The sequence below is a fragment of the Pongo pygmaeus genome, chromosome 1 (genome assembly GCF_028885625.2).
Source record: "Pongo pygmaeus isolate AG05252 chromosome 1, NHGRI_mPonPyg2-v2.0_pri, whole genome shotgun sequence".
Lineage (NCBI taxonomy): Eukaryota > Metazoa > Chordata > Mammalia > Primates > Hominidae > Pongo > Pongo pygmaeus.
Window position 1 is genome coordinate 194,481,131 of NC_072373.2, and position 22,571 is coordinate 194,503,701.

At 43.5% G+C, this 22,571-nt stretch overlaps 1 protein-coding gene across 2 annotated transcripts in view; it reads right to left on the minus strand.

The window, feature by feature from the left end:
• THRAP3 (thyroid hormone receptor associated protein 3) overlaps window positions 1-22,571 on the minus strand; it is a 77,740-nt gene that overhangs the window by 54,454 nt on the left and 715 nt on the right. The gene's annotated exons all lie outside the window — the stretch shown is intronic.

The window sequence follows — 22,571 nt, forward strand, 5'->3', positions numbered from 1 at the left end:
TTAAAAATACAAAAATTAGCCGGGCGTGGTGGTGCATGCCTGCAGCCCCAGCTACTCAGGAGAATCATTTGAACCCAGGAGAAAGAGGCTGCAGTGAGCTGAGGATCACACCACTGCACTCCAGCCTGGGAAACAGAGCAAGACTCTGTCTCCAAAAAAAAAAAAAGAAAAAGAATAGGGACTGTGCCTTATATTTATCTTGTATCTCCTCCAACACCTAACGCAATGCCTGGTACATGGTAAATTTCATCATGTTTGCTCAATAGGTAAGTTTGAGCCCCAAGATAATAAACATCTGAGCAAGCATGGCAACAGTGAAGACACAAGTATAAATCAAGTGAGCCCTCACATACATAAGAATTTACTGAAATTAGCACGACTACAGAGGATACAAAGAAAAATGCTAGAAGCCAGGAGTTCAAGACCAACCTGGGCCACAAAATGAGACCATCTCTACAAAAAAATAAAGCATGCCTGTAGTCCTTGCTACTCGGGAGGCTGAGAATCGCTTGGGCCCAGGAGGTCAAGGGTGCAGTGAGTCATGACTGCACCACTGTACTCCAGACTAGGTGACAAAGCAAAACTGTCTCAAAAAAAAAAAAAAAAAGAGGCTGAGCTGGGTGCGATGGTTCAGGCCTGCAATCCAATACTTAGGAAGGCCAAGGTAGAAGGATCACTTGAGGCTAGGAGTTCGAGACTAGCCTGGACAACAAACCAAGACCCCCATCTCTACAATAAAAGTATTCAAAACTCAGTCAAAGCCACCAACAAATAAAAATATGGCAGGGTCAGACCAGTTAACAACCGAGGAGATTAACAAAAATGAAGGCCTGAAAGAAAAGAATAATTTTTTTAAATATTAAAAGATGAAGGAGGCTGGGCACTGTGGCTCATGCCTGTAATCCCAGCACTTTGGTAAGCCAAAGTGGGCGGATCACCTGAGGTCTGGAGTTCGAGACCAGCTTGACCAACATGGTGAAACCCTGTCTCTACTAAAAATACAACAATTAGCTGTGCATGGTGGCATGTGCCTGTAATCCCAGCTACTCGGGGGGCTGAGGCAGGAAAATCACTTGAACCTGGGAGACGGAGGTTGCAGTGAGCCAAGATCGTGCCACTGCACTCCAGCCTGGGTGGGGCGACAGAGCAAGACTCCATCTCCCAAAAAAAAAGATGAAGATGGGAGATGTGGTCAAAAGATACAAAATTTCAGTTAAGAGGAATAAGTTGGGCAACATGGTTTTTAAGTGTTCTCACCACACACAAAAAAATGAGGCAATACATATGTTGATTAGCTAGATTTAATCATTCCACAACGTATACATATTTCTTGTATATCATAATTGACAATTAAAAGTTAATTTTTAAGGCTGGGTGTGGTGGCTCACGCCTGTAATCCCAACACTTTAGGAGGCTGAGGCGGGTGGATCACTTGAGGTCAGGAGTTCAAAACCAGCCTGGCCAACATTGTAAAACCCCATCTCTACTAAAAATACAAAAAACTAGTGGGGTATGTTGGCACACGCCTGTAATCCCAGTCACTGAGGAGGCTGAGGTGGGAGAATAGCTTGAACCCAGGAGGCAGAGGTTGTAGTGAGCCAAGATCACGCCACTGCACTCCAGCCTGGACGACAGAGCTAGACTCCAACTCAAAAAAAAAAAAAAAAAAAAGTTAATTTGTTTTTTTGAGACGGATTCTCGCTGTCACCCAGCCTGGAGTGCAGTGACTCCATCTCAGCTCACTGCAACCTGTGCCTCCCAGGTTCAAGAGTTTCTCCTGCCTCAGTCTCCCAAGTAGCTGGGATTACAGGCGCCCGCCACCACACACAGCTAATTTTTGTATCTTTAGTAGAAACAGGGTTTCACCATGTTGACCAGGCTGGTCTGGAACTCCTGACCTAGTGATCCGCTCACCTCAGCCTCCCAAAGTGCTGAGATTACAGGCGTGAGCCACTGCACCCGGCCAAAAAAGGTAATTTTTTAAAAAAGACTAAGAAAGGCCCTTGAGAAAACTGAAGCCCTCAATATTTTTGCAAAAGTTATAATGTGAACAATGTATGTTATCAATTTTTTCAGAAAATTAGAAAAAGAACTGTTGATACAATTTTGATAAATATGCAGTTATGCCTGTAATTTTATTTATTTATTTATTTATTTATTTATTTATTTGAGACGGAGTCTCACTCTGTCGCCCAGGCTGGAGTGCAGTGGCACGATCTCCACTCACTGCAAGCTCCGTCTCCTGGGTTCACGCCATTCCCCTGCCTCAGCCTCCCGAGCAGCTGGGACTACAAGTGCCTGCCACCACTCCCAGCTAATTTTTTGTATTTTTAGTAGAGACAGGGTTTCACCATGTTAGCCAGGATGGTCTCGATTTCCTGACCTCATGATCCGCCTGCTTCAGCCTCCCAAAGTGCTGGGATTACAGGTGTGAGCCACCGCACCCGGCCCATGTTATTTATTTTTTAAAAAGAAAAAGGCTGGGCACAGTGGCTCACACCTGTAATCCCAGCACTTTGGGACGCCAAGGCAGAGAGATAACTTGAGATCAGGAGTTCGGGACCAGTCTGGCCAACATGGTGAAACCCCGTCTCTACTAAAAATACAAAAATTAGCTTGGCATGGTGGTGTGCACCTGTAGTCCCAGCTACTTAGGAGGCCGAGGCAGGAGAATTGCTTGAACCCAGGAGGCAGAGGTTGCAGTGAGCCAAGATCGCTCTACTTGTCTCCAATGACAAGGCCTTACTCTATACATATTCCTATATACTGTGCTTGAAATTCTCACAGATATAATACTGTTTATTCTCTCATGCACCAGTCTGCCTGCCCCAGGTGCCTTGGAGTTCCATGAAAAAATGGACAAAGATTTACATGCTCTACAGCCAGACTCTGGGATTGAATCCAGCTCTACCCACTTTACTAGCTGTGCAATCCTGGATCTGTTTCATCTTTCCTTGCCTCACTTACATCTGTAAAATGCAGATTATAATCATACCTCCCCCTAGGATTGTAGGGAATAATTAAATGGTTAATACATGGAATGTACTTAGAACGACTGTAGGCACAGATATGCACTCAGGTTACCTCTTATTATCAGATGTACTATAATCTCAAATTTATTCAAAATTGCTACTGACTGAAAGATACGTGATTTTGGTAGGTGTGGGGAGGAGGTAGCGAAATATAAAAAGTCCTAGCTGGAAAAGCAAATATAACTGTTCAAGGGCTACTAAAATGCAATGATCAAGAGACAAGGAATGAGAGACACATTCCCCTGGGATGTCATACCCAGGGGAAGAACCAAAACATAGCTAGCCTTAAATGCCAAGTAAAAAGAAAAATGAACTTTATCTCTGCAAACGGGAAGCCATTGCATGTTTCTAAGCAGGCAAACTGTTGGGATAAGGGGATGGATCAGGATGGGGGAGATAAAGTTAGGAAGCTATCACGTTTGAGGTGAACAGACCCTGGAACAGAATCATTCAGTCGGCAAGACATGCACCTATCATATTTAAGGTCTTTAAGGAGTTTGTTTACCTGTAAGATTGGGGGAGGGACCCAGGCGTGGTGGCTCACGTCTATAATCCCAGCACTTTGGGAGGCTGAGGTGGGGAGATCACCTGAGGTCAGGAGTTCGAGATCAGCCTGGCCAACATGGTGAAATCCCATCTCTACTAAAAGTACAAAAAAATTAGCCGGGCGTGATGGCGCGGGCCTGTAATCCCAGTTACTCAGGAGGCTGAGGCAGGAGAATCGCTTGAACCTGGGATGTGGAGGTTGCAGTGAACCAAGATTGTGCCAGTGCACTCCAGCCCGGGCAACAGAGCGAGATTCCGTCTCAAAAAAAAAAAAAAAAAAGATTGGGATGGGGTGTCATATGCAGAGATCTATATAATACATGTCAGAACTGAGCACCACCAGAGTGGTACAATGGCAAAGGCCACTTACAACTAGAGGAACAAAGTAAGGTTTTCAGGAGGAAGACTTAGTAGTTAACCTGGCTCTGGCCAGGCGTGGTGGCTCACGCCTGTAATCCCAGCACTTTGGGAGGCCGAGGCGAGTGGATCACGAGGTCAGGAGTTCGAGACCATCCTGGACAACATGATGAAACCCTGTCTCCACTAAAAATACAAAACAAAATTAGCTGGGTGTGGTGGCGTGTGCCTGTAATCCCAGCTACTCAGGAGGCTGAGGCAGGAAAATCGCTTGAACCAGGGAGTTGGAGGTTGCAGTGAGCTGAGATGGCGCCACTGCACCTCCAGCCTGGCGACAAAGCGAGACTCTGTCTCAAAAAAAAAAAAAACAAAAACCCGCAAGTAAAATTGTACAGGTAGATATGAGAAAAGGAGCTTTCCTCACTAGGCATCCAATAGCAATGGAAACAGAACTCACAGAAGTGAAATCTGAAACTGCTTTACACATACATGGCATTCAACAAATAACTGACTAGACGTAGAAGTAATAGAGAGGAAAGGAACCAAGGTTTCAAAATTAAGTGACTATGAAATCTAAGAAATCAGTTTGACACTAAGTATAGTAAAGCTAAGAAGAAGGTATAATTTAGATGAAATTTTTAATTCAGTTTTGGATACTTTAGTTTGCTCATGCTGGAGAATCCATGAAGGCACATTCAACCTTTGAAGACTTTTTCTTTTTTTAATTACAAATTGGAAGTAGCTACTAGATTTGACACAGAATTCAGAAACTTATTTTCAACCAAACTTCCTAATTAGAAATAACATTACCAATTTTGGAAATATTTAGAAAATTAAAAAGATGTCTATCCAAAATGTCCATATTATCTGATTCTCCTAGTTAAAGAAAATAAATTACTAGCTGCTTTGCAGCTTATACTAATCCAACAGCAATTTATAAACACCATTAACAAATGGCAACCCTCTTCCTTCCCACAAAGCCACTTGGTCATTCTTAAGTAGAAAGTTCCTCACAAAATGAATCTTATTTCCAAAGCACTTATAAGCAACATTAGCAGCTTACCACAACCAGCATTCTATTTTTGTTTTTAGAGATGGGGTCTTACTGTCACCCAGGCTGGAATGCAGTGGCATGATCATAGCAATCCTCCTGCCTCAGCCTCCCAAAGTGGTGGGATTACATGTGCAAGCCACCATGCCCAGTCTGTCTCAAAATAAAATAAAATAACCAATTAAAAAAAAAAACTAACTGTGAAAAGCTTTAAAATTTTTAGAAGAAAACAGAAGAGAATATCTGTATGAATTCAGGGTGAGGAAGGATTTCAAACAAAATTCTGTAAGTATAAACCATAAAGGTAAAGACTGACAAATCTATCTATATGCCTTAGAAAATCAAAACAGAGGCTGGGCATGATGGCTCACGCCTGTAATCCCAGCACTTTGGGAGGCCGAGGCAGGCGGATCACAGGTTAGGAGATCCAGACCATCCTGGCTAACATGGTGAAACCTCGTCTCTACTAAAAATACAAAAAATTAGCCGGGCGTGGTGGCTGGCACCTGTAGTCCCAGCTACTCGGGAGGCCGAGGCAGGAGAACAGCGTGAACCCGGGAGGCAGAGCTTGCAGTGAGAGGAGATCATGCCACTGCACTCCAGCCTGGACGACAGAGTGAGACTCCATCTCAAAAAAAAAAAAAAAAAAAAAATCAAAACAGATGTCTCACACCTGTAATCCCAGCACTTTGAGAGGCTAAGATGGGAAGCTCACTTCAGCCCAGGAGTTCCAGATCAACCTGGGCAACATGGCAAGACTTGGTCTCTACAAAATATAAAGAAAATTAGCCAGGCATTGTGGCACACACTTGTGGTCCCAGCTACTCCGGAGGCTGAGGCAGGAGGATCATTTGGGCCCAGGAGTTTGTATGTTCGTGCCACTGTACTCCAGCCTGTGGGACAGTGAGACCTTGTCTCAAAAAGCAAATAAATGAACAAACAAAAAAATGAAAGCAGAATATATAACTTGAAAGTAGAATGTAGACCTAAATACCCAGAAGCTCCATCAGTTAGGTTTATAATAAAAATTATTATGAATGGAAAAATTAATTCCAGCGGGATTGTGGACGCATGCAGCACACCAGTGTTAGCAAAATGGCAAAATCCATACAGCATTAAAGTTGTACTTCAAAAGCTAAGACATCTAATGACATCCAAAGAAAATAAGTAGCTTCCACAGCCACCAGAAGTAAAACCATGACAACTAATTTTAGCAGATCTTGGCCAGGCATGGTGGCTCACACCTATAATCCCAACACTTTGGGAGGCCGAGGTGGGTGGATCACCTGAGGTCAGGAGTTCGAGACCAGCCTGACTAACATGGTGAAACCCCATCTCTACTAAAATTACAAAAATTAGCCAGGCATGGTGGTGGGTGCCTGTAGTCCTAGCTACTCTGGAGGCTGAGGCAGGAGAACTGCTTGAACCCAGGAGGTGGAGATTGCAGTGAGCCGAGATCACGCCACTGCACTCCAGCCTGGGCAACAGAGCAAGACTCCATCTGGAAAAAAAAAAAAAAAAAGAAAGAAAATTTTAGCGGATCTTAAACTTAAGTCAACCTTCTACTCATATTAATGTCTTAATTAAATATCACAATGCAAAATACCCACACATTAAGAATTTCTGCTGGTAAACATGACCTGGACATTTGTAAGAATATATATTTATTTATATATGTATATATATACATACCCATTATCATTTCAGATAATGGGAAGAAAAATACAGCATAATTTTTTTTTCTCTTGTTAGGGCACTGTCATTTAAACATAAACCTGAGGTACTCTAAAGAGAATTCAGGTTTACAAAACAAAAGCGTGGTGAGAGGTGTCAGGTGGCAGCGGCACGTATTTCTGCAAAGTAAAAATCTTTTTTTTGAGACGGAGTCTCGCACTGTCACCCAGGCTCAAGTGCAGTGGCCTGATCTCGGCTCACTGCAAGCTCCGCCTCCTGGGTTCACGCCATTCTCCTGCCTCAGCCTCCCAAGTAGCTGGGACTACAGGCGCCCGCCACCACGCCCGGCTAATTTTTTTGTATTTTTAGTAGAGACAAGGTTTCACCGTGTTAGCCAGGATGGTCCCAATCTCCTGACCTCGTGATCCGCCCGCCTCAGCCTCCCAAAGTGCTGGGATTACAGGCGTGAGCCACTGCGCCCAGCCGAAAAGCAAAAATCTTAAGAAGGAAAAAACAGAAATGGCACGCTTTATTTTGCTTAGTGAAAAACTGCAGCCAAAATTGTTTAAAGTAGCAGGTAAAATAAATATTATCACAAATTATGTTAATTTTTGAAGTGGTGCAGGTGCTGACTTCTAGTAGTATCCAAAATATGCACAACAAAAAAAAATCCAAAATATGTCCAGAATTATTTTGATACCTATATTTATACCAAAAAAAATGGTAAGGGCTGTGACGGTTAATATTAGGTGTCAACTTGACTGGACAGAGGGATAGCTATATGGCTGATGAGGCAATGTTCCTGGGTATGCCTGTGAGGGTGCTGCCAGAGAGGACTGACATGCGAGTGAGTGGACTGTGAGAGGAACCAGCCCACGTGTCCAGCTGGACCCTCAATGTGGGTGGAACACCATTCAATCAGCTTTAAGCACAGCTAAACAACGCAGGCAGAAGAAGGGGGATAAGTAGATTGCTTGCTGAGTCTGCTCACTCTCTCATGCTGTGACAGATGCTTGGCTTCCTCTCCTCCTGCCCTTAGACATCAAACTCCAGGTTCTTCAGCCTTTGGACTCTGGGACTTGCACTGGAGGCCTCCCAGGGGCTCTCGGGCCCTTTCACTTCAAACTAAGGGCTGCACTGTTGGCTTCCCTGGTTTTGAGACTTTTGGACTTGGACTGAGCCACGTGACCAGCTTCTCTCTTTCCCCAGCTTGCAGACAGCCTATCATGGAACTTCACCCTGTAACTGTGAGAGCCAATTCTTCCTAATAAACTCGCTTTTATTTATACATATATCCTTTGGTTCTGTCCCTCTGGAGAACCTTAATATAGGCGGGTTGATGAATTTCTGCTACAAGCTGTTCTTATGTGTTACATGTAACAGACATGGTAAATATTTATATTCTTTGTGTAACAAACCATGCCTTTACGTGAAGTCAACAAAAAAACAAACACATAGGGATATGTGATTCTGAGATCAAGGTTCGTCTTAAAATGTAAATAAACTGTGAAACGTATCCACAAAAACAAATGATTAAGATGATAAAATTTTATCTTATACATATTTTACCACGAAAAAAGTAAAATGAGTTGATTAGTGGAAAGAAGTGACAAAGCAATTAAGCAAATGCTAACAAATGTAAAATCTAGGTGATGGACATATAGGTCTCACTGTACTGTACAATTGTTTCAACTTTTTTGTATGCTCGAAATCTTTCATAACAAAATGTTGGAGGAAAACAGAAATCAAAGATATTGCCATCCCTGCTAGAATACACTTGATACAGAGTGATTAACTTACCCAGAACCAGGGAAACAAAGGCCTTACAGGGATGATGAAATGTAAAAGCCAGTTTGGCCAGGTAAGGTGGCTCATGCCTGTAACCCCAGCAATTTAGGAGGCCGAGGTGGGAGGATTACTTGAGCACAGGCATTAAAGACCAGTCTGGGCAACATGGTGAAACCTCGTCTCTACTAAAAACACAAATATTAGCTGGCCATGGTGGCGCAAACCTGTAATCCCATCTACTTGGGAGGCTGAGGCAGCAGAATCGCTTAAACCCGGTGCAGGGGCAGCGGAGGTTGTAGTAAGCTGACATTGCGCCACTCATCGCGCCACTGCACTCCCGCCCTGGTAATAGAGCGAGAAGCTGACTCAAAAAGAAAAAAAAAAAAAAAAAAGACCAGCCTAGACAACACAGGGAGACCCCGTCTCTACAAAAAATAAAAAACAGGGCCGGGCATGGTGGCTCACGCCTGTAATCCCAGAACTTTGGGAGGCCGAGGCGGGCGGATCACCAGCTCAGGAGATGGAGACCATCCTGGCTTTGTGGGCACCTGTACTCCCAGCTACTTGGGAGGCTGAGGCAGGAGAATGGCGTGAACCCGGGAGGCGGAGCTTGCAGTGAGCTGAGATCGCGCCACTGCACTCCAGCCTAGGCAACAGAGCAAGACTCCGTCTCAAAAACAAAATAATAATAATTAAAAAAGAAAAGAAAGAAAGAACGAACGAGCAGCTGGGCATGGTGGCATGCACCTACAGTCCCAGCTACTTACTTGTGAAGCTGAGGTGGAAGGATCACTCGATCCTCTCAGGATCAGGAGTCACCTTTCAAGCCCAGGAGTTTGAGGGGCTGTAGTAAGCTGTGATTGCACCACTGCACTCCAGCCTGGGCAATGAAATAAGACCTTGTCTCCAAAAAAACAAAACAAAACAAAAGCCCGAAAAGCTCGCTCATTACACTAAATCTTCTAAAAGTGTTGCTGACTAAAAGTCCATTTTAGCTACATTCAATGAGATCATCACAACAGCTGTAATAACACTAACCAGTGGGAAGAGATCTGCCTACCATGGCCCCAAAATAGACACTAAACAAGCTTTAGCTCACTCATCATAAATATCCAGTATCCTGAAGACAACACTTGAAGCCCCAATCTAAGCAATAAATTAGTCTACCCCTAAAAAAATAATCTGGATAGGAATTAAATCTGAAAATGATACCAATCAAAAAAGATTTTTCATACCACATATTTCCATTCCAATAAATGCCTAGCACTCATAGGCAAGTACTTAATGCCTAATTTCCAAATTTCCCACAAACAGAAAAATCAAGTAACATCAAATGTGGTACTTAATCTAAATTCTAGTTCAGGCTAAGCACGATGTTTTACCCATATAATCCTAGCACTCTGAGGAAGCTGAAGTGGGCAGATGGTTGGAGGCCAGGAGTTTAAGACTAACCTGGGCAACAAAATGAGACCCTGTCTCTACAAAAAATTTGCTAAATCGCCGGGCGCGGTAGCTCACACCTGTAATCCCAGCACTTTGGGAGGCCGAGGTGAGTGGATCACAAGGTCATGAGATCGAGACCATCCTGGCTAACACGGTGAAACCCCGTCTCTACTAAAAAAAAGAAAAAAAAAATTTGCTAAATCACCAGGCATGGTGGTACACACCTGCAGTCCCAGTTACTCAGGAGTCTGATGCAGGAAGATCACTTAAGCTCAGGAATTTGAGGCTACAGTCAGCTATGTTCATGCCACTGTACTGAGGCCTGGGTGACAAAGCAAGGTTGTCTCCAAAAAAACACAAAAAGAAAAAAAAAAAACCTATTTCCTACCTAGTTGTTTTTTTTTTTCCAGACAGTCTCACTTTGTCACCCAGGCTGAAGTGCAGTGGCATGATCTTGGCTCACTGCAACCTCTGCCTCCCAGGTTCAAGCAATTCTCCTGCCTCAGACTCCCGAGTAGCTGGGATTACAGGCGCCCACCACGATGCCTGGCTAACTTTTGTATTTTTAGTAGCGAGGGGGTTTCACCGTGTTGGCCAGGCTGATCTCGAACTCCTGACCTCAAGTGATCTGCTCGCCTCGGCCTCCCAAAGTGCTGGGATTACAGGCATGAGCCGTCGCGCCCAGTCTTTTTTTTTTTTTTTTTGAGATGGAGTTTCACTCCTGCCACCCAGCCTGGAGTGCAGTGGAGCAATTTCGGCTAACTGCAACCTCTGCCTCCTGGGTTCAAGCGATTCTCCTGCCTCAGCCTTCTGAGTAGCTGCGATTACAGGTGCTTGCCCAGCTAATTTTTGTATTTTTCGTAGAGACAGGATTTCACCATGTTGGCGAGGATGGTCTTGAACTCCTGACCTCAGATGATCCACCTGCCGCAGCCTCCTGAAGTGTTGGAATTACAGGCATGAGCCACCATGCCCGGCCCCTACCTAGCTGCTTTTTGTTTGTTTTGAGATGGAGTTTCACTCTTGTTGCCCAAGCTGGAGTGCAATGGAGCGCAACCTCCACCTCCCAGGTTCAAGCGATTCTCCTGCCTCAGCCTCCCCAGTATCTGGGATTACAGGGATGCGCCACCACGCCCGGCTAATTTTGTATTTTTAGTAGAGACAGGGTTTCTCCATGTTGGTCAGGCGGGTCTTGGTCTCCTAACCTCAAGTGATTTGCCCACCTCGGCCTCCCAAAGTGCTGGGATTACAGGTGTAAGCCACCACACCCAGCACTGTTTTTAAAGAACAGAAACTCAAAGTTATGTATATGCATACTCCAGAACTAACAGATTCAGTAAAATTGTCCCCAAATTGTTTACTTTCAGCATAGAGGTAACAGCATTCTCTCTGCATTCTGAACATGTCCATTGTGGGCTAAGAGGTAGAGTTTAATTAGTTAATATGAAAATGGTGATACATAAATGACAAAGGAAATTCGGAAACTCTTCTGTGAAATCTAAGGATGGAAAACTGCATGTACTAGCAGGCCCCGGCAGAAGATGCTGACAAAGATATGAAGAGGCAAGGTAGACTGGTACAGCGGTGGCTCAAGACTGTAATCCCAGCACTTTGGGAGGGGGAAGTGGGAGGATCAGTTAACCTCAGGGGAAGGGAGGGGAAGGAAGACTGGAGTGGGGAGAAGGAAGGAGGAAAAGGAAAGGGGGAAGAAGGGAAGAAAGGAAGAAAGAAAGGGCAATGTATACCAGCACTGTCTACTAGAACTTTCTGAGAATGAAATGTCCTATATCATGTAGTTCTATATAGCCAGTATGACTGAGGAACTAAATTTTTAGAGCTCAATATATACTTAATAGACACTGATCAAGGCAGAAATGGAGAGCCATAAAGGTTTGGTTTTTGCGCCCAGTCTGTCATAAAGGTTTTTTTTTTTTCTTTTGAGAGAGAGTCTCGCTGTGTCACCCAGGCTGGAGTGCAGGGGCGCGATCTCGGCTCACTGCAACCTCTGCCTCCCAAGTAGCTGGGACTACAGGCACCTGCCACAATGCCCAGCTAATTTTTTTTTATTTTTAGTAGAGACGGGGTTTCACTACGTTGGCCAGGCTGGTCTTGAACTCCTGACCTCGCAATCCGCCCACCTCAGCCTCCCAAAGTGCTGGGATTACAGGTGTGAGCAACCACACCCAGTCCGACATAAAGGTTTTTAAACCAAACAAAAGCATTAATTCTGGACTTTTTTTAAATTCACTGTATTATGTCAATAAACATGACTTTCCAGTCTCCACCTCTTTTCTACCTAGCATTCCACTACATGAATGTACCATAAGCAGTCCCATAGTGGCATATATTTAGGTTGCTATCAGTTTTTCACTTACATAAATAATACTGTAATGATTATTCTTATCTCTAAGGACCTGTCCAATAGGAATCCTTAAGGTGTGTTCCTCGAAGTACATAGTGTTGTCCTCTAGAAAAGGCTACAGCAATTTATACTGCTACCAGCAGTGTTTGAGAATTTCCCCAAACCTTCACCAACAATAATCATCATATTTTTTTGTCATGGTGGAAATCTCAGGAAGAAAACGGTATCTCAATTTCATTTGCATCTCTCTGGTTTTCATATGAGACTTATTTTGTCAGTATTAATAATCTAATTTTCAAAATGGTCAACCAATTTTTCTAGAACCATTTATTGAATAATTACACCATCCTTCACTATCTTAAAATATTGCCTTTTTGGTATCCTTTGTTCTTTCCAACTGCTGTGGGTTGAGGGTTCTGAGTGTTTCTCATTGTCTTTTCAGATTTAACTTCTTATGACTACTTTCCTTTTCCAAATAGCTACCAAACAACCTATCTTCTTGTTTCCATATACAATAATATTATTATCTAAAGTGTCAAAATCTTCACAGAAAAAAAAAAATAATAATGATATTCATGTGCTGAATACCTACCACGTGCCTGTCAGTGGGTTAATCATCTAACCATCACAATAACCCCCCCTGCAGCTAGACAGAGATTTCTACCTCCATTTAAAATTGAACAGGCTGGTTATAGTGCCTCACACCTGTAATCCCACAACTTTGGGAGGCCAAGGCGGCCGGATCACCTAAGGTCAGGAGTTCGAAATCTGCCTGGCCAACATGGCGAAACCCCGAATCTACTAAAAATACAAAAATTAGCCAGGCGTGGTAGTGGATGCCTGTAATCCCAGCTACTCCGGAGGCTGAGGCAGGAGAATTGCTTGAACTGGGAGGCAGAGGTTGCAGTAAGCCAAGATCGTGCCATTTCACTCCAACCTAGGCGACAGAGCGAGACTCTATCTCAAAAAAAAAAAAAGACTGAAACAGAAATAAAGGAAGAGAAGAGGCAAGCTAGGTTCTACACTACGAATAAGACAAAGCATTCACCATTAACCCAAGAATTAATGTCACCTTCTAAATTTCCAAGGAAAAGACGAATTATCAGAACAGGCTTTTACAATTTAAGTTCTTCTGAAGCAAGATGCTAAATATTAAGCTTTCATAATAAACAAACCCACGAAGTGCATCCCTATTTCTCCTCCACAGTTCCTATTTATCTTTACTATTCAGAAATACCTTCATCTAGTACCAAAGGAAAAAATATATATACATATGACGCACCAAAACAGTAAAAATCTCTTCTATATATCCAAACACTGGCCTGAAGAATGACATTATGAGAAACTTTTACTTTCTACATTACCTATTTCTGTAATGTCTGAATTTTTTCAACCAGCATCTGTCTGTGAGCAGGGGGGAAAAAATGAAGACACCTCCCTGCCCCACCAGGGCTTTCATAAAATGTGTGCTCTGCTTGAATAAACCCTGGGGTAGTGTACAAGGGTATTAGGGGACTTATCAGTTTTATCTTTTTAAAAATAAAATGTTGGCCGGGTGTGGTGGCTCACACCTGTAATCCCAGGACTTTGGGAAGCTGAGGAAGGAGTTCAAGACCAGCCTGGGCAACATGGTGAAACCCTGTCTCTATAAAACTACAAAAATTAGCCAGACATGGTGGTGGGCACCTATAGTCCTAGCTACTCAGGAGGCTGAGGTAGGAGGACTCCCTGGGCCCAAGAAGTCCAGGCTGTTGTTAGCCATGATCACGCCACCATACTCCAGCCTGGGTGACAAAACAAGACCCTATCTCAAAATAAAAATAAAAACAAAAAATGAAATGTTAAGCAGAGCCTCAAAGTATAAAATATAAACGCACAACTGTTCTGACTGAAGGAGGAGGACAACTCAGAAAACTATCATTATCACAACCTACTTACTATAGTTACCTACAGTTCTGCAGAATAGCCTTGATAGAATGGGTTTTGAATACAAATTTTTATTTTATTTTTTATTTTTTTGAGACAGGGTCTCACTTTGTCACCCAGGTGAGAGTGCAATGGTGCAATCTTGGCTCACCAGAGCCTCAACCTCCTTGGTTCAAGCAATCCTCCTGCCTCAGCCCCCTAAGTAGCTGGGACTACAGGCTCATGCCACCACCGGCTAATTTTTTATTTTATTTTATTTTGTAGAGGTGGGGTTTCATCATGTTGCCCATGCCCAGGCTATGAGCCACTGTGCCCAGCCTTAAATCAACTTTTTTTTTTTTGAGATGGAGTCTCACTCTGTCACCCAGGCTGGAAGGCTGGAGTGCAGTGGCACAATCTCAGTTCACTGCAAGCTCCGCCTCCCGGGTTCATGCCATTCTCCTGCCTCAGCCTCCCAAGTAGCTTGGACTACAGGCGCCCACCACCATGCCCAGCTAATTTTTGTATTTTTAGTAGAGACGAGGTTTCAACATGTTAGCCAGGATGGTCTCGATCTCCTGACCTCGTGATCCGCCCATCTCAGCCTCCCAAAGTGCTGGGATTACAGGCGGGAGCCACCAGGCCAGGCCAAATCAACTTTTTAATTCACACACAACGTATGTACACATCTTAAGAATACAGTTCGATGGCCAGGCGCAGTGGCTCATGCCTGTAATCCCAGCACTTTGGGAGGCCAAGGGGGCAGATCACTTGAGATCAGGAGTTCAAGACCATCCTGGCCAACATGGTGAAACCCTGTCTCTACTAAAAACACAAAAATTAGCTGGGTGTGGTGGTATGTGCCTATAATCCCAGCTTCTCAGGAGGCTCAGGCGGTAGAATTGCTTGAATCTGGAAGGCAGAGGTTGCAGTGAGCCAAGACCGCGCCACAGCACTCCAGCCTGGGCAACAGAGCGAGACTCTGTCTAAAAAAAAAAAAAAAATACAGTTCGATGAGTTTTGACAAAACATACTGTGTAACCACCACCACAACCAAAACAGAATATTTCTATCACTCCAGAAAGTACCCTCTTGCCCCTTGGCAATCTACTCACCTACCACTGTACAAATTATTTTCAACTGCTAACTTAAAAGAATCTGAGTGAACCAGGACTTGACAATGGCAGCACTTCAGAGAACGCCACCAAGTCAGTTATTTACTTATTCCCATATTAACCCATCCTTTTTTCAATATTTACTACGCCTTTTCTACATGACTCAATGTCCTAGGTAGTGACTAGATTCAACATTGAATAAAAGAAATCCCTCTTACTCTCTAAAGACATGAAGGATGAAACACGATAGATTAAAAATAAATATCATGTTATATAGTAATAATGTAGGGTTGGGGAGGGAAACAACAATGATTTTTGAAGAGGAGTGCTATTATAGAGGAGTCAAGAAAGGCCTCTTTCAGGACATTTCCCAGTGTAATAGATACATGTGTACAAAGATACATCAAAACTGCCAAAGCCAAGCTGATACAGCAACTCTTTAACACTTAAATAATAAGAACTTATGAGTATACAAGGCAAGCCTATGTAAAGAGTCATCTTATGCCTGAAACAAAAATTTCTTATATTTAAAAATTTAACTTTTTTCTTTTTGAGATGGGGTCTCCTCTGTTGCCCAGGCTAGAGTATAGTGGTACAATCTCAGCTCATGCAACCTTTGCCTCCCGGGTTCAAGTGATTTTCCTGCCTCAGCCTCCCAAGCAGCTGAGATTACAGGCGCACACCACCACACCTGCCTAATTTTTCTATTTTTAGTAGAGATGGGTTTCGCCATGTTGGCCAAGCTAGTCTCAAACTCCTGACCTCAAGTGGTCCAACCACCACAGCCTCCCAAAGTGCTGGGATTACAGGTGTGAGCCACCACACCCAGCCACTAAATCTCTTTTTCTATTGGGCAACTCAACACCGGAATCTGACCAATTCATCAATCACTTTTATATTAAAAGTTTTTTTCTGATAGCCGACAGTCTTTCAAGTCAAAGGAATTAGTCAAGACTCTAGGACATAGTCTTTAGATAAACTGGGACCATCTTCTGTGAAGCCCTGATATAAAGGAAAGCCCTTGAGTAAAGAAACTTCCTCGTTAACTTTACAATACAGTCTCACCTCTATGCTTCCTCTATCAATCCTTTATTCATGCCATCCTTTTTACTAAAATCGAGAAAAAGGAAATTGAGTTGTTAACCTCACATACACACAAAAAAATCACATGGCACTACTGAAAACAATGCAATGGACTTCACAGTAGTCTATTATTTTAAAAAATAATAGAATAACCTTAGTTGTTATGTCTCAGGACAAGAGCCAAAAATCTTATACTGAGACATTCAACAACTCTGCTTGGCCTTCTGAGACAGGCCAAGCTATGCAGTGACAACACTGCAGATGCTATAAAGCAAACCAAGCAGAACAAAAGTGAGGACACTGAACACATACCAGCTAAACAAGGCACAGGCAAGGGTGAGACCAATACCTCTATGCTCTCCAAAAGTCTGTTTTTCTTCAATTTGGAAACAAAGTAATTCAGTGTTTTGGGGGTTCCCCCTGCATTGCTTCAACTCTATCTTTCAAAGCTGCCTAAAATCTTTTTTTTTTTTTTTTAAGAAGAAACTAACGAAGGATATAAGGTACCAAGACAGAAAAAAAAGGTCAATGATGATGTAAGACAGTAAAGTGACTTTTAATGGGGGTATCAGAGACTTCTATGATATATCCAGAACAGGTAATAAAAGATGGAAAATAGACAAGTAATATAAAGGTATAAAATAGTAAATACCAACTGACACTCTGTCCAGGTCAGGGCTACATGTCAGACTGTTGGCAGGGTCTAGGGCAAACTGGAAATGACATGCCCCAACTATAAAAGATGGTTGCTGCAAAGCAGAAAAGCAGATCCATGGCTGCCAGATCTGCTTTTTCAAAAGCAGCCTGAATCCACATTTTTATACAAAATCTCCTTTTTAAATGTTGACAACTAATTCAAATTTACAACACTGTATGAGCCAAAGAAAATATATCTGCAGATTGGATTTAGTCCATAAAACTTTTTAGGCAGAGGTTGAAAACATCTGCCTAAATACATGCTTTTTTCAGTGGTATATAACTCAACTCTGTGGCAGAAAGCACATCACATCCTACGCTTCCAAAGAAACACTATTATCTGAAAATACACTACAAAAGATATGAGTATACATCTGACAAACTAAATCACTGAAGGAAAGCACACTTAAAATGCTCCTTTTCTAGGTCGGGCGTGGTGGCTCAAGCCTGTAATCCCATTACTCTGGGAGGATGAGGCGGGTGGATCACCTGAGGTCAGGAGTTCAAGACCAACCTGGCCAAACTGGCGAAACCCCACCTCTACTAAAAAATACAAAAAAAATCAGCCAGGGCTGGGGGCGGTGGCTTATGCCTGTAATCCCAGCACTTTTGGAGGCCAAAGCGGGTGGATTACCTGAGGTCAGAAGTTCGAGACCAGCCTGACCAACGTGGAGAAACCTCATCTCTACTAAAAATACAAAATTAGCCAGGCATGGTGGTACATGCCTGTAATCCCAGCTTCTCGGGAGGCTGAGGCAGGAGAATCACTTGAACCCAGGAGGCAGAGGTTGCGGTGAGCTGAGATCGCACCATTGCACTCCAGCCTGGGCAACAAGAGCGAAACTTCATCTCAAAACAAACAAACAAACGAACAAACGAACAAACAAAAAGCTCCATTTCTGGAGCACCTAAAATATGTATTGTAAACAAAATTCAATGAAAGAAAACATTAGAAAATGAATTTTTGTCAAATTGGACTCACCAAATTTCAGCTTCCTCACTTATAAGCAAAACCAGACCCTATCTTCTAGACAAAAAGAAACTAAGATTTCTACAGCACATCATTAAAACATACTACTTATCCTCACAAAAAAACACTGTAGGCCAGGCACGGTGGCTCACAGCTATAATCCCAGCATTTTGGGAGGCTGAGGCGGGCAGATCATGAGGTCAGGAGATGGAGACCATCTTGGCTAACACGGTGAAACCCTGTCTCTACTAAAAATACAAAAATTAGCCGGGTGTGGTGGTGGGCGCCTGTAGTCCAAGCTACTTGGGAAGCTGAGGCAGGAGAATCACTTGAACCTGGGAGGCTGAGGTTGCAGTGAGCCGAGATCGCGCCACTGCACTCCAACCTGGGCAACAGAGCGAGGCTCCATCTCAAGAAAAAAAAAAAAAAAATTAGTTCCCTTGAAAAATTAATAAGGTCAATCTTTTAGAAAGGGTACCCGTGTCTCTTACTGCCTTGGTAAGCAAGCCTTGAGCAATTACCTTTTTCTTCCTTAGAGACAGGGTCTGGCTCTGTCGCCCAGGCTGGAGTGCAGTGGTGCAATCATAGCTCACTGATACCTTGAACTCCTGGGGTCAAGGGATCCTCCCACCTTAGCCTCCCAAAGTGCTGGGATTATAAGCATGAGCCACTATGCCCAGCCTACATTTTTATGGATTATAAAGCTGCATTATAGGGTCTAGAACATTATTTCTTAACTTTTTTGAAACTCTAACGAATATGGTAGAAGGAGAAGACATTTTCCCTGAGAAAATGCACCCCTACTCAAAAACATTTTACAGAGTTCATGGGCTCCCTGGAGTCCACAGGCCATAGATTAAGAATGTAATGTCCTGCTGCAGGCTGGGCGTGGTGGCTCACGCCTATAATCCCAGAACTTTAGAAGGCCGAGCCCGTTGGATCACCTGAGGTCAGGAGTTCAAGACCAACCTGGCCAACATGGCAAAACCCCGTCTCTACTAAAAATATAAAAATTAGGCCAGGTGTGGTGGCTCACGCCTTTCCCGACACTTTGAGAAGCCAAAACGGGCGGATCAATTCAGGTCAGGAGTTCGAGACCAGCCTGGCCAGCATGGTGAAACCCTGTCTGTCTCTACTAAAAATACAAAAATTAGCTGGACATAGTGGTGGATGCCTATAATTCCAGCTATTTGGGATGCTGAGGCTGGAGAATCGCTTGAACCCTGGAAGCAGAGGTGGCAGTGAGCCGAGACCATGCCATTGCACTCCAGCCTGGGTGACAAGAGAGCAACTCTGTCTCAAGAAAAAAAAAAATACAAAAATTAGCCAGGCGTGGTAGCAGGCCGCCTGTAATCCCAGCTACTTGGGAGGCTAAGGCAGGGAGAACTGCTTGAACCTGGAAGACAGAGGTTGCAGTGAGCCAAGATAGTGCCACTGCATTCCAGCCTGGGCAACAGAGCAAGACTCCACCTCCAGAAAAAAAAAAAGAGGCCATGTGTGGTGGCGGGTGCCTGTAACCCCAGCTACTTGGGAGGCTGAGGCAGCAGAATCGCTTGAACCCAGGAGGCAGTGGATGATGCAGTGAGCAAGATCGCACCACCACACTCCAGCCTGGGCAACAGAGCGAGACTCCGTCTCAAAAAAAAAAAAAATGTCCTACCATGCAGAATATGTTTACTTGTTTTGAATCCAGGTATCACTCTGTTGCCCAGGCTGGCATGCAGTGGCATGATCATGGCTCACTGCAGCCTACAGAGACTATTAAACCTACTTACCCTCCAATCTCTGCTTCCTGCTCTTCCATCTCTATTTTCTTGCTCTGTCAGGTAACTACCATCTTCAGTCTCTTAACTGACATACCTCACAATCCATTTTCCATACTTCCATGAAATGATTTTAAAACATAAATCACCCCTTAAACCCCTTCCTTCCTCCCTCCTTCATCTGTTGTAGGCTGGGCGCAGTGGCTTATGCCTGTAATCCCAGCACTTTCGGGAGGCAGAGGCAGGCGGATCACTTAAGGGCGGGAGTTCAAGACCAGCCTGACCAACATGGAGAAACCCTGTCTCTACTAAAAATACAAAATTAGCCAGGCGTGGTGGCACATCCCTGTAATCCCAGCTAGTTGGGAGGCTGAGGCAGGAGAATCGCTTGAACTGGGAGGCAGAGGTTGCAGTGAGCCAAGATCGCGCCATTGCACTCCAGCCTGGGCAACAAGAGCGAAACACCATCTCAAAAAAAAAAAAAAAATGTTGTAAATAATTTTATATATGTATGTGTCTATACATATTAGAGAAAGAGAGAGATGGCAATCCTTCCTACCATCAGAAGGCTTCAATGGCTTCCCTAATAACCTTTTCTCTCCAACTCATCTGTAATCACTCTCCAAAGTGTCAAACACAATTGGCCTCCTTTCAGTTCTGAAAGCACACTAAATTCTTCCCATCTTCCAGTTTGGGCACTTACTGTTTCCTCTACCTGGATACCCTCTCCTTGACATCCTACAAATTGGTTCCTCACTCTCCCCAAAAAGAACTTCACTGACCACCCTTAGGTCTCCCCCTTTTCAGTGTCTATCAGAGTCCTGAACTGGACACCTCTATGTTACTTTTCTCAATTTGTAGTTTATTTGCTTACCTTTTGTGTTCCCCACCCCCAACAATCCTGTTAAGTTTCCAAAAGACAAGACCTCAATCTGTCATCACACCCCAATATATTCACAGGCCCACAACAGGAGCTGGTAAATGATAGGCTCTCAAGTACTATTTGTTGAATAAATTACCCAATCAACCAGAGTCAAACAGTGAACAGATCTTAGATGTTTATAGAATATGTGTGAAAAAATCCACCAAAACCCTGTATTTGAGAGAATAGCATTAACCAGACTTCTTTCCATTCAGGATGTCACTATGCCCTACAGAAACAGGGTAGCGCCCTAAAATGCTTAGTGGTTAGGACTATCCATTCCAAAAATAATAAATCGTGGCCGGGAGCGGTGGCTCACGCCTGTAATCCCAGCACTTTGGGAGGCCGAGGCAGGTGATCCCCTGAAGTCAGGAGTTCAAGACTAGCCTGGCCAACATGGTGAAACCCCGTCTCTACTAAAAATACAAAAATGAGCCAGGCGTGGTGACACACACCTGTAATCCCAGCTACTCAGGAGGCAGAAGCAAGAGAATCGCTTGAACCCAGGAGGCGGAGGTTGTAGTGAGCCGAGATTGTGCCGCTGCACTCCAGCCTGGGCGACAAAGCGAGACTTTGTCTCAAAAAATAATAATAATAATAGTAAATCTTATGTCTGTGTGCCCTCCCAGTCATCATCATTTCCCAACTCTGTGTTAATCTCAGAAATATTCCAAGCTTCCTCCCTCCAATTCCTCGGAAGAAAATAGATCACTCTTTCTGTAATCCATATTTTGCAGGCTAAACCAAATTCAAAAGTACCTATATACTTGGTATTAAATAAATACACAAAGGTGGTACCACTACTAACATCACCACTGCTAAAATTGAACTGTACCTAGTCTACAAAACTAAAAACATCAGTCTCCAAAATTGGAGATCTTTCTCTGGTGCTAAAACGTTTAAAAAACAAAGAGATGGAATTACACTGGATATAGAGGTTTTTAATCAAATCACTTCTTACAGAAACCTCAACACAACTCTCTTACAAAATGCAATTAAGCCCAAATGGCTGCAGTAAAACTTATCATTAACGTATGAACATTGGTTCACAAAATACATCTCCCGGCAGAGAACAAACTGAACCCGATTTGCTCCACAAGTTGTTCATGACAGCAGCCGGTTTTGGCTATTTAACAAGCTTCTAAATCATAACACACACGTCAAACTGTCTAGAATAACAGGACAGACTACAACAGTATTTCCACAAACGAAAAAAGTCAGGGTCATCTGAAACAGAAGTAAAATAATGGTGTGATACACGCCTTACCTCTCTCGGCGCACACTCTAAAAAAAATCCTATAAATGATATTACGTTTTAACAGTGGCTAAGTGATTTTTATTTTATCTCATTTAGTCTCCACAATAACCCTGTAAAGGGGTCACTGTTACTCATTGCTGTTTTAGTGATAAGAACACTGAGGCACCTGGAGATGAAGACTCTTGACCTAAGATCAAAAGATAGCAGGGCCAAGATTTGAACTCAAGCCGACTGGTTCAGGATACTTCTGTTATGCTCCCAACAGAAGCTTCACTGCCTCTCTCCTGCCAGGTCCTTCTATACTCTCAGAGGCTTTCCCTTCAATCCAATTAACAAATTCCCCATAAACACTGTACTGCCACTGATGGCTTCCAACTTCTGTGCACCATTGCTGCTTCCCAGCTTCTGCTGCCATGCTCCACCCCTAAGATTTGTAAAGTCAAAGTCAACAGTTGATAAAAGTTGCTTAGGTGCTAAGAGAAGCAAAATAATTCACCTCATATAAACAGAACTCACGCCGATTGCCACTGGAATGCAAGCCGGCCTCAGCTCCAGCCCAAGAAAAAAGTGAGAACTCTAATATTCCCGTAGGAGACAAATTTGGAC